The sequence below is a fragment of the Crocuta crocuta genome, unplaced genomic scaffold (assembly GCF_008692635.1).
Source record: "Crocuta crocuta isolate KB4526 unplaced genomic scaffold, BGI_CrCroc_1.0 scaffold52, whole genome shotgun sequence".
In the NCBI taxonomy this organism is placed as follows: Eukaryota; Metazoa; Chordata; class Mammalia; order Carnivora; family Hyaenidae; genus Crocuta; species Crocuta crocuta.
Genome location: NW_027528617.1, coordinates 635646 through 648242, shown reverse-complemented (window position 1 = coordinate 648242; position 12597 = coordinate 635646). Strand labels below are relative to the sequence as shown.

General features: G+C 37.2%; 1 long non-coding RNA gene across 5 annotated transcripts in view; it reads right to left on the bottom strand.

Moving 5' to 3' along the window:
- Positions 1-12187, bottom strand: part of LOC144224142 (uncharacterized) — a 42116-nt gene extending 29929 nt beyond the window's left edge. For 3 of the 5 annotated variants that reach the window (XR_013332952.1, XR_013332951.1, XR_013332953.1), the window contains exons 1-2: positions 12073-12187; positions 83-118 (exon numbers count right to left, since the gene is read on the bottom strand). This is a non-coding gene — a long non-coding RNA (uncharacterized LOC144224142). Of the gene's footprint in view, positions 1-82; positions 119-11932 lie in introns of all 5 variants that reach the window. The other 2 variants (XR_013332954.1, XR_013332955.1) reach the window with 1 other exon arrangement.
- Between the last annotated feature and the right edge of the window lie 410 nt (positions 12188-12597).

Genomic DNA, 12597 nt, shown 5'->3' with positions numbered 1-12597 from the left:
AAATAAAATAAAATAAAATAAAAAATAAAATAAAATAAAAAATAAAATAAAATAAAATAAAATAAAATAAAATATTTCTTACAGGGTTCCTGGAGGATGTCAGGCCTGGGCACCGGGTCTACAGGAGAGAAGAGAAGGGCAGCAGGAGGTTAGGAAGTGAAGGGTGGTGGTATTGAGCTGCTGAAGAGAGGCTGGAGCCAGGTAAGGATCACAGAGAAGGCACAAAATAGTGAATTAACAGCTGATGGAGATCCTCCTTGCTTCAAATGTCATTCCGGGTAGCCCTATGTGAAGATGGCCTGCTCAATGTGTTTCAAATTAAAGCACCCCAATTTACCTGTGTTCTAACTAAATATTCCTGCACCACCAAACAATTCATTTATGGGTAGGAAATCTATTATATATTAACTACTAATTCATAAGATATGAGTAATTAAAGCTAGACTGTTACTCATGAAAAAGTTGTGTTAATGAATACTAAGGAAACTTTGAATTAAGATCATTTAAATGTCTTAGTCCCCTAAATAACATTGACAGAGTGAAAGAATGCTAACCTACATACAAAACATTCAAACTCATTTGAGTTTATCTACCTTTCTATGCTGAGAATATGCTCATCATTGACGTTAGAGAAGTAATTTATAATTTAACATAAGCTGTAAATTCAAATTAGTAGTAAAGTAACTAAATATGATTTTCCCCCAAGGAAAATATTCAAACATGTTGACAGCTTTAAAGTTACAAAATGCAAAAATCATACAAAAAAGAAAATTTCCTTCAGCTTTGCAAAACCTCTCATTGGAAAAGTAAACTTTGGTAGTTAGTTTTGAAAATATGTATGAATTATTTTTACTTTATTATGAGAAAAAATGCCTCCTACTTTTTATTTCTTTAATATACAATACTTGGTTGACAAAGCAAATACTTTGAGAGGATATCCCAGCAGAAACCACTGTGGTTTGAGGGTTTTCTTGTCATCTTGTATTAGAGAAAATGATGCTGAATCATATACACTTAACAAATCAAAAAGCAACAAACATGTGCAAGTAATGAAAATTCCCCATAGTAAGTAATCATCATGGTGCCACTAAAGGAAAACAAGACCTTTTATTTACTTAACACGTTTTGCCATGTTCCATAGAGGAAGAACATTTTTACCAAATACTGTTCAACTGAAATCCTGCCCACCCAATTTCATCTTTATACAGATTTTAATGGCGATTACAATAAATACTATTTTCTTCCTGAAAATGAATTTCCTGTTAACACACAGGGCGGTGTTTTCATACNACTGAAATCCTGCCCACCCAATTTCATCTTTATACAGATTTTAATGGCGATTACAGTAAATACTATTTTCTTCCTGAAAAAATGAATTTCCTGTTAACACACAGGGCGGTGTTTTCATATTTGGTATAGATGTGTAAAGATATCTTTTCCAGAATTTTAGGGAAAATCCAAAAAACTCAAATATTCACCATAATGGAAAACCAAAGGAAAAGTATGATGGTCTTGGTAGTTACAGTAGTGACCAGCTCTGTCACATATAAGCAGATAGAGCTATTTTTTCCATGTTATAAACCTAGCTCTGCATTGTGTTTTGTAGAACTATAAAAAATACAAATAAAAATTTCATAATTAGAAAGAGAATAAAAATGGAGGTATGGAATCACCAGTGGACAAAAGACGAATGTCAAAGAGTTATGAAAACAAGCAGATGGTTGAAACTATTTGAGAAAGCTTGAGCCCAAGAAATGGTATGAAAGATTGTAAGAAAATGGAGGTGGGAGCCATCTGCCATCAGGAACTCCAGAAGTTGCATCAAAATCAAACAATGAGGAGGATGAAAACAGACATATTAAATGAAAATCCATATATGGGACAATTTACCGATTTGCACCTTCAATTGGCAGAATTTGAAAGTTCAGAATATATCTTCTCTAAGTGAAAATCTCAGTGATTCTTCTCTAACACATTTGAATGTATTTCTTGCATTAAGTCAAGGTTTCTAGTGTGAAAGTCCCTGTCAATATTTTGAGGTGAGCTTTTTGAGAAACGTGAGACTTGATAGTTGCCCTCTGCTTACTGAACTTAAAGTAAGCCTGCCAGTCAATACTCTATGTCTAGCCATACACTGAGCTATTTACCAATTACCCAAGGATACACACATTAGCTAACCAATACTCTTTCTTAAATATATACAGAAAGCCAAGGGTTTCAGACAAATAAGGAAACAGAACCTTGTAGAAGAAAAAGATCTATATAAATTCATATTTTAAATCTTGTAATAGAGTAATGTATGAATAAAAGAGAGCTTTTAAAGAATTATAACTAGTACACTCATGGAAGTTGAAAAAATATATATATCCACATTAAAAAAAATAGGATACTATACAAAAGCAACTATACAACCATAAAGGAAAGCCTCTGGGGAGTGAAAATATGGTCTCTGAAATTCAAATTTTCAATTAAAAGACAAGTAAATAAAGTCAAGGAAATATCCAAGACTACAGAAAAAATACAAAGATACTAAATGTAAGAGGGGGAAAAAAACCATGAAGGGCCAGTCTAAGATTTCTAACACCACACTAATAAAGATTAAAATGACAGGGAGTCCACAAAGAAATCATAGAAATGTGAAACCATTGAGTTTTTGAGCATGAGGAACACTGCCTATACTTGCATATAAACAAGACATTTCTAGCTTCAAAAACAGACTACAGAGAAATGAAGGTAGAATTAACAAAATCACTTAGGTAACTGAAAGCATCTAGGTAAAAGATAATGATACCTTGGATGAAAGTGGAGCTAGTGATAAACGGTCAAATCCTAAACAAAACTTAAAGCTAAATCAACAGAATTGTGTTGGATGTGCGATGTGAGAAAAAGAGAGACATCAAGAAAGTTCCAACATTTTCTGACCCAAGTCACTTGATGAATGGAGTTCTGGTTTACCTAGATGGAGAGGGATGCAGAAGGAATGGGTTCTGAAGGTGGAATCTGGGGGTAAACATCTAATTTGATTGGATACATCAGATTTGAAGTTCATATCAGACATCTAGTTGGATATATTGAACAGGTAGTGGAATATTAGAGTCTGCAATTCCAGGGAGATGATTCTAGCAATGGTGCATAAATGACATTTGACACTAAAAGTTTTGGATTGAGTACAAAAGTACAAAAGCTGGATTGAGTACCAAAGATTGAGTACATGGAGAGAATAGAAAAAATCCAGAAACTGGGCCTGGAAGCATTCCAATATTCAGATGTGGAGGACAAGCTGAAAAGAGCATTTAGTGAAGTAGAAAGATTACCAAAAGAGAATGGTATACCAGGGGTCAAGTATCTAGAAGGGAGAAGTCATGAGCTGTGTCAAAATCTGCTTCTAAGTAAGTGAAATGAGAACTTAAAAGTGACCATTGGATTTTACAATATGGAGCTCTTTGGGAACATAAGAAAAGCTATTCTTGTGAAGTGACAAGAGTGAAACCAGAATACAGTGGGTTCAGGGGAGAATAGGGGAGGAAGTAGAAGGAGATCATATACAGTCTTCGTGGAGATTTATAGAAAAGTTAGTAGGAGAATAGGTGAGTTACTTAGAAGTACACTGGGATTAAGTGAAGCTCTTTTATATTGTGTGATATTATAGAATACTTATACACTATTGTTCCTGTACACAGGGAGAATTTGATTCAGGAGACAGAAGTCAACCGCAGAAACAATGTCCTTAATATAAGAAGGGAAAAACAATGCACAAAAGAGGGACTAGTCTTAGATGAGAAAAAAACCAATTCATTCTTAGGGGCACCTGGGTGGCTCAGTCAGTTGACCGTCTGACTTCGGCTCAGGTTATGATCTTGCAGTTCACGAGTTCAAGCCTCAAGTTAGGCTCTGTGCTGACAGCTCAGAGCCTAAATTGTGCTTTGGATTCTGTGTCTACCTCTCTCTGCACCTCTCCCCCACTTGTACTCTGTCTGTCTCTCTCTCTCTCAAAAAGAAATAAACATTAAAGATTTAAAAAAAAAATTCATTCTTTGTAATTAAAAGGAAGGCAAAATATTTGGGGACAGATGTGAGCAGGTTGGTAGATGTGCAAAAGTGCACAGAAGTTGCCTTTGGATTATTTCTAGTTTTTTAAGTGAAATACGAAGAAAGGGCATGTTTTGAAAGAAGGTAGAAGAAAAGGTGTGGGAGATTAGAGACGATATAAAGCTGTGTTTAAAAACTATATAGAAGAAAAGCATAGCATTTAAAGAAATGAAGAAAGATTGCAAGGTTGCACTAAGAGCCCACCTTAGATTGGTAGTCATGAACTTAAAGAGAGACACAGGAACCTGACTATGTTTTTCTTCAGCTCTAGTCAACTACTTGGGCAGCTGCATCATGAGTGAAGAGCTGAATTTAATAGGCTTTGGGTTTTGCAAGTCTAAGGAAAGAGCAGGAAAGATGAGCCAATAAACTAAGGTGGGTAGCCAGAGAGTCATTACAATGATGGAGCACAGGATCTAAGCTGGGCAAGGACAGAAGTGAGGAGATAAGGAGAGGAGGAGAGTGACGGACAGTAAAAAGGTGGAAAATTGAAAAGACAGGGATGTTGAAGTCAAGGTATTAGAGACAGTGAGAAAGAAAGAGTGGGAAAGATTGGGAAAAAGCAGGCAGGGGTCTGAAATTGGAGTACTTGAAATTGAAACTGAAATGTCAAGATCTAAGATGTGACTAGAGTGAGTGACGAAGGTGGGGTGCAAGGCAAGCTCATGAGACATGAGGAGGTCAAGGACCTGAGTGGTTATGATATTGGAAGGATTTGTCTGCATAGATAATGAAATCACTAAGATTTATGACAGGAATTGTGTTGGATAGGGACAAATGGTGGGTTAGTGGATGGGATCTACTTACGAATGGGAGTTGATGAGATGAGGGAATAGTGTCTCAAGAATCTGTTTACGGTCATGGCAAAGAAGAGTAGAAGGTGGTATAAGTTTCTGAGAAAGAATGTTTTAAAGTGGAGGGTGGGAGGGGCGCCTGGGTGGCTTAGTCGGTTGAGCGTCCGACTTTCGCTTAGGTCATGATCTCACGGTTCGTGGGTTCGAGCCCCGCGTCGGGCTCTGTGCTGACTGCCAGCTCAGAGCCTGGAGCCTGCTTCAGTCTGTGACTCCCTCTCTCTCTGACCCTCCCCTGCTCGCGCTGTCTCTCTCTCTCTCTCCTAGAAATAAATAAAACATAAAAAAAAAAAAATTTAAAGTGGAGGGTGGTGTTAAAGTGTTTGGAGGCAGCAATGAAGGCAAAGAAGATCCCCTACTGCCAGGGGCAGTGATAGAAAGTTTAGGAGGAGGAACAGTCGTGACTCAAGAGAACAGGAGAAAGAGGTTTGTTCATTTGAGAGACAGATCCACTTCAACCAAAATAAATAAATTAATTAATTAAACCTCAAGAGGTTTAGTGAGCAAGCTGAAGATACAGAGCAAGAGTTAACAAATTCAGCCAATATGGTCAAGTTCAGCCAGCCTCCTAATTTTCATGTCTGGGGGCTTCCATTTTTAAATAATTACATTTTAAATGATTATATAAGTCCCTCTATGGTATCCTTGATTTTGTCTCTTGGCCCTCAATCCCTAAAATATTTACTAACCAACCCTTTAAAAATTACCACCTCCTGATTTAAAAAAAAAAAAAAAGATTTTTCTAATGTCTGACTAGGAAAGTGTTTGAGTGAATTAAATTAAGGGATATACAGAATCATATGGGGATGTGAGCTCACGTGATGAGATATGACTTAAGAATTTCAGGCATCTCATGTTGATCCTGAGGGTCAACAGGATGTAGGCCATGACCAAATTACACCTGAGGGTCTTCTGATCAAACTGTAATGGGAGGCTATAAATCGGTGGGGGTGCCAGGAAGTGACAGGTCTTTGTAGGAGCTGGTGTAACTCCTTGGATCCTTGGGTCAGTCAGTTTTGGTGTCTTGGCTGCTGGAGGAAAATCTGAGAACACATGAGCACTGGATATGCTCCCTGATGACTCTTCCAACAATGTGTTTAGACTACCTCATACCTGCATATTATTTAATCATCATTATAATTCCCTGAGAAATATATCATAACTTCCATTTCACCAATGACAAAAATTAAGGGATTTGACCAAGATCGCATAGGTAATAAAATCTAAAGTCTGATTTAGAACCTAAATCTTCGAGCTTTTTTAAAAATGATTTTAAACAGTAAAACTTGTAAGTTTAAAACTTACCTGTTTTTTTGAGGGAGAGAGCGTGCATAGACCAGCAGAGGAGGAACAGAGAGAGAGGGAGGGAGACAAAGAATCTCAAGCAGGCTCCAAACTGTCATCGCAGAGCCTGATGCCAGCCTTGAACCCATGAACTGGGAAATCATGACCTGAGCCAAAACCAAGAGCTGGGCATTTAACCCACTGAGCCACCCAGATGGCTCTAAGTCTTCTAACTATTAAGCAAGGTATAGCTGAACAACACAGGTTTGAACTGCATGGGCCCGCGTATGCACGGATTTTTTTTCAATAAATGCAGTACAGTATTGTAAATATATCTTCTCTTTCTTACGATTTTCTTAATAACCTATTCTATTCTCTGGTTTACTTTATTGTAAGAATACAGTATAAGATATACTATAGAAACTATGTCAACCAACTGTTTGTGTAATCTGTAGTGCTTTTGGTCAACAGTGTGCTATTAATAGTTAAGTTTTGGGGAGGTCAAAAGTTATAGTGGATTTTCAGCTACAATATTGCAGTCGGTATCCCAGCCCCTGTATTGTTCACAAGTCAATGGTACTTTTTTTCTCACAGTTGAATGTTGTCCTAAGACGATACATTCAGAAATAGTACATTGTAAGCAACTGGGGAGTATTTCCCAAAAGCCAGAAAACATTCAGAACAAAGCAAAAAACAATGATGCTCTCCAAGACGTTGACTCATTAAATAGGCAAGGCTACCATCTAAATGTTAAGAATATAATATCTAACTTAATAGAAACAGGAGTACATCTAAAGAAAACATACTAGCACATTAAAACAGGGCAAGATGGCTTGATTTGCACATGGACCTTGGGTAACAATGTTAGTGGAAGAAGGAAGACTTGAATTCTAGCACTAGATACCTATTCTCTGATGAAGGGCAAAGACATTTCATCACTTTCAACATGACCTGGATAGAATGGCCATGTAATTATGACTTCTCACCAAGCAAGCTTCAAACAACTAGTTCAAAAACTCTAGGTACTTCCAAGTCCTGGACTTGCCCTGAATAAAGGTACTAGCAGTTAGGACCCTGGAAATAGCTATTCCCTTATTCTGTAAATATATTAATTAGCATCTTAATCATACTTCAACTGGCTGTGATTACAACTCATTTCACTCTATCAGCCAGTACATGATGAAACCTAGTTTCCTAACATGAAAGGTGAGGGTCCAACTCAGAATTGTAGTAAATATCCTTAGGTTATCTGCAAAGCTCCCCTTTTGGAATTCCTCTTGCTTTAGTTTAGGTTTTTTTTTTAAGTTTATTATTTATTTTTGAGAGAGGGAGAGAGAGAAGGGGATGAGAGGAGGAGAGAGAGAGAGAGAGAAAGGGAGACAGCAGAGAGGTGAAGCTTGAAGCTTAACCAATCGAGACACCCAGATGCCTACCTCCTGCTTTAGTTTTAAAGCGACTTTTTCCTTCTTTCACGAAACAGTGTGCAATGATTGCCATATCACCCAGTCTCCAGTAATGCAAGTTAAACATGTGGTACTTTATTTTTACAATATAATTTTGACAATACAGTTGTAACGTTTTCATTGCACACTCTACTTTCAGATACCTTGTTGAGAAAAAGGGAAGGATCATTGGATTTACGACCAGAAACACTAGAATCAATTGATAATTATCATAGACTTCTCAATATGGAAATATTTATACAAATTTCACTTTCTTTGACATGTTTATATCATTCCTAGTTACTATAATGGAACATATGTTAAGTATTTATTCATTGATTCATCTTGATATATTTTTAAATATTTTATTTTAGAGGCATGCAGTTTATATGGTATATAGAACAAACAGACAAAAGACACTGGGGTTATTCTCAAGCGACATATAATCATGGTAAATAAGATTTAAAAACAGTAATATAAGAAATACCAAAGGGCAAACAAATATTTACTGAACTCCAGTACAGATAATCATGTCAATGGCAGCGTGTATCAGTCAACTCAGGTTAAATTATACTGTGATAGCAAACAACCTAAGAAATCCCAGTGACTTACAAAATAAAGGTTTATTTTTCACTCACACTCCATGTACATTTGGGGTCAGGAATGACATCTGCTCCACGTTTCTCTATTTCCTACATGATAGGATTGGTCTTAATGGCAAATGGAAGAGATAGCATGGATGACCCACACGTGAGCTCTTAAAACCTTTGTTTAGAAATATCACATGTTCTTTCCAGTTGTGTTCTCCTTGGCCAAGGGAATTAGGGTCTGGGAAGTACAGTCATCTGACAAAGAGAGGCAGCACAGTGATTCCTCAAAAATGTTAAACATTTTTAATATTAAAAAAAAAGCAAACGTTCATTTATGAGAGACGAAACACCTAGATGCCCGTCTTTCAGACTATATAGGATCCTTTAACTATCCAAGGAGGAATGCCATTCCAGGTTTGGCAGGGGGAGAGGGCAGCTGTGGCTGTCTTGCTGGAACCCTGCATGGGTTATATGGAATATATAGCCCATCTGTGATCACCCTACATTTTTACTTGAGGCTATTTGCCTATCGCTTGCAATCAGATCCTGTGTGGACGTTAGGTTATCCAGCTCCCGACCTCCTTCTGGCTTAGTGCAGCATTCTTGGCTGTCATGCATTTCCATCACTAGCTCCCACCAATTCTGTCCAAGTCCGTTAATCCACACCACTCTGCTCTGTTTAAGGAGCCCGAGGCCTGGAGTCTCTGTATCCTCCAAGCACCTGTACAACATCTGCCCATGTTCATTCAGTCCAAATCCCAAATCCCAGACGTGATGCCTCATCTCAAGTTTTGCTGACCAATGCCACTGTTGTCTACTTTGGGTTAAGAGGACCTATAAGTGCAATGTGAAGAAACAAATTACTAAGCAAATACATTTTTGGTAAATAAATCTGGAAATAAAGGGTCCCAAGAGATGGAAACCAACTTCCTGTATAGTAGTAAGTTTAAAACTACTGTTCTTTGGAGTGCCTGGATGGTTCCGTCAGTGGGGTGTCCAACTCTTGATTTCTGCTCAGGTCATGATCTCACGGTTTATGAGATAGCGCCCCGGGTCAGATTCTGCATTCACAGCACGGAGCCTGACTGAGATTCTCTCTCTCCTTTTCTCTCTGCCCCTCCCCCACTCTTTCTCTCTCTTTCTCAAAATAAATAAACAAACTTAAAAACAAGAAATTACTGTTCTTTGAATTTATTATGAGTGGACAACCCCTATGGACTGCAATAGTCAGGAAAGGGTACAGACAAGAAACATATGCACTTGGCCCAAGTAGGATTTGAAAGAATAAAACAGTAACTCGAATTATCATGCTTGTTAAGCAACTTTTTAAAAACATCATTAAATATAAATCTTTACCACATAGAGATCACATATACTTTAAATTTCATTAATTTTATCTCTGGCATTTATATATGAAAGAATCAAATTGTAACATAATTGAAATTAATAGCAGCATTGGCATAACTATAAACCTTATTCGCTTATCCCAGGTTTTTTTAAAAAAGCCAAGTTAAACTTATGCATATAATGTATATTTTGGCTAATGAGGAAAGAAAGACAGTAAATAAAAGCTGATTTGGTCACATCTTCAGTGTCAAATCTTTATAAAACACGGTACTGTTTCTTTGATTATTGCACCAAACTGTTTTTGCTCCGGGTGCAGAATGAAAAGGCAGAAGTGTGGGTTTTGGATAAAGGAGCCCACCTATTTAGGCTTCAGGCTCTGCCCAACGCAGAAGGGGGCTCAGAAATAAGAGAGAGAAATCTCTCCCATTTCTCCTCTTCTCTCTTAGACATAAGTGGATGAATCTAAACCTGATGGCACTTTATGAAAGCTATGTTTGAGGGCAGCATCTAATGCAGCTGATCTTTCTCCTCTTTTTTTGCAAAAATAAGAGACCTTGTTTACAGTCTTTGTGTTTAGAGGCAATAAGTCATTTTTCCTGCCTAACATGTGAGAGCTATTTTACATAATCTTTTCCAACTTTCCTTAGAGTCCCCTCCAGGGATCAGCAATTCAGGTTAGCTGGTGAGTTTTTGTTTTCAGGTATTTTCTTTGCAAATGGGCTGGTCTTAACAACTCAGCCACTAGCTGGTTCCAGCAGGCCCTGGGATAACACTGGTCTTGAGTGTTGGCATTCCTTCATGGAGGGACGGTGACAGAAGGCACTAAAGCTGTTGTGTGATCAAGGTACCAAGCTTTTAGTGGCATCGCTTCAGCTTTCCATGTGGGAATTCCTCCAGGAAAAAAAAGTTCAAGCATTGAATTTACATTTCTATCTTTGTTTTAAGATCTGAGATGGAAGGGAAAGGGGATTAATTTTTCATATGAATTAAAGATGACTCTAACAATATGTTTCTTTACAAGGTTAATAAACAGGAAAAGGCAAGTGATCAAGATGTAACCATAATTATTACTAGATTTACTTCAGACTGCTACTTAAAGCTACAAGACACTATCATTACAGGCAATCCTCTTTAATGTCAACATCAATTTAAAATTACTCAGGATTTTTCAATAAGTGGTCTAAGCTTATTCAAGTTGAAAATGACATCATAAAAGTAGTGACATATTTTTTACCGTTCAATAATAATAAAAATAGTAAGATTAAGTGTCTGTCAGTCTCAGTCTATCATTTGCATAGCTGCTAAAGGCAAAAAGAACCCCACATAGTAGGCCAATCATCACAAATGCAAAATCAATTTTAGATTGAAAGTAAAGATCAAATTCGGAAGGAAGTCTGCAGTGTTGTTCTGAGTGCTGATTAGAATAAGGTACAAGTAATTTCTCTCTTTTTTAAGTTTTTTCATTTATTTGGAGAGAGACTGAGACAGTGTGAGTGGGGGAGGGGGAGAGAGAGACAGAGAGAGAGAGAGTGGGAACTCCAAGCAGGCCCTGTGCTGCCTGCACAGAACCCTATGTGGGGCTCAGACTCACAAAACCATTTGATCATGACCTGAACCAAAACCAAGAGTCAGACATTTAACTGACTGAGCCTCCGAGACAGCCCATGGTACAAGTAACTTCTAAAAATTAGCAGAATGTTCATTATCACTCACTAATAGTAAATGCACATTAATTCACTCAATAGTGTATGCTTTCACAGAGGACTGCTTTTTTTTTTTTTTTGAGATACCTTACTTGTTAAGCAGCATTGCCACAAAAAATGCCAACAGTGTAATTCCCCACAGTTCACTTAATTTACTAATCTATAAACACATTCATAAAGTTTACTTGAAAGGTCAAAATTAAGGAGAACTGAATACTTCAAATTGCTTAGTTGCTCAAATATTTCTGTTCTTATTTCCCATTCTTCAATCACAACTTCCGCTGTTGAAAAGGTATTTATATCCATAGAATATCCCAAATATCTAAACTCATGTGTAAAAACTATAAAAAGACAAAACGATTAAGTATTCATATTAAGAGCTATGTTCCAAGGATGACATGTAGATAGTGATGGTAAAAGCTTGGATTTTGAAGACAAGTATTTTTACTTTGATGGTAGTAATGCTTTACCATAGCTTGATAGTCAAGAGCAGAGATTGTCAGAGGAATGCCTGGTTTTGAAGCCTGGTTCTGCCACTTACTAGGTGTTTGACATTGGATAGTAACTTGGTCTTTCTAGGCCTCGATCTAATTATCTATAAAAATGAGAATAATTAGAGCACCTACCTCACAGGGTTGTCTTGGTTTTAAATTAGTTGATATATATTAAGCACTGAGTAATAACAGGCTCACAGTAAGTATTATGGAAGTGTTTGCTATATCATTGCAAGTAATATTATTATCATGATTATTAATAGCTGACTGACTTTTCTCAAAGATAATTATCCTCTTCCAATCTATTTCTTCATCTGCAACATGGAATGATAAGAAGTTGGGTTGTGATGAGGACTGGAAGGTGTAAGTCATGTCAAACCTCTAACAAAATCCATGTTATATATGCAGTGCTCAGGATTAATCAGTATTCTTAAGAAGCTGATTTAGGGGATTTCTCTGTTTTCTAATAGAAGGAATCATAATGCATTCTATAGTTGCCAGGAGACTCACTAACTTTCTAGTTATTGCTAACTCTCCTTCCTCCTCTTACCTATCAGAGGAATGATATGCAGAAAGCTCAGAACTACTCTGCAAAATAGATGAATATGTATATAAAAGGACCTTTTCAGTTGGAGCAGCCTCTGAAAAGGTGGATTTGCCTGTTTTCACCCTGTTGCACTGATGTCCAACGCTGAGGCCCTGCTACCTTGTAAAAACACAGAGTTCGTAATTATTGTTGGGAAAAGGTTTCGCCGCACATAACCAGCATTCATGATGACACGTGGGGGTAAATATCA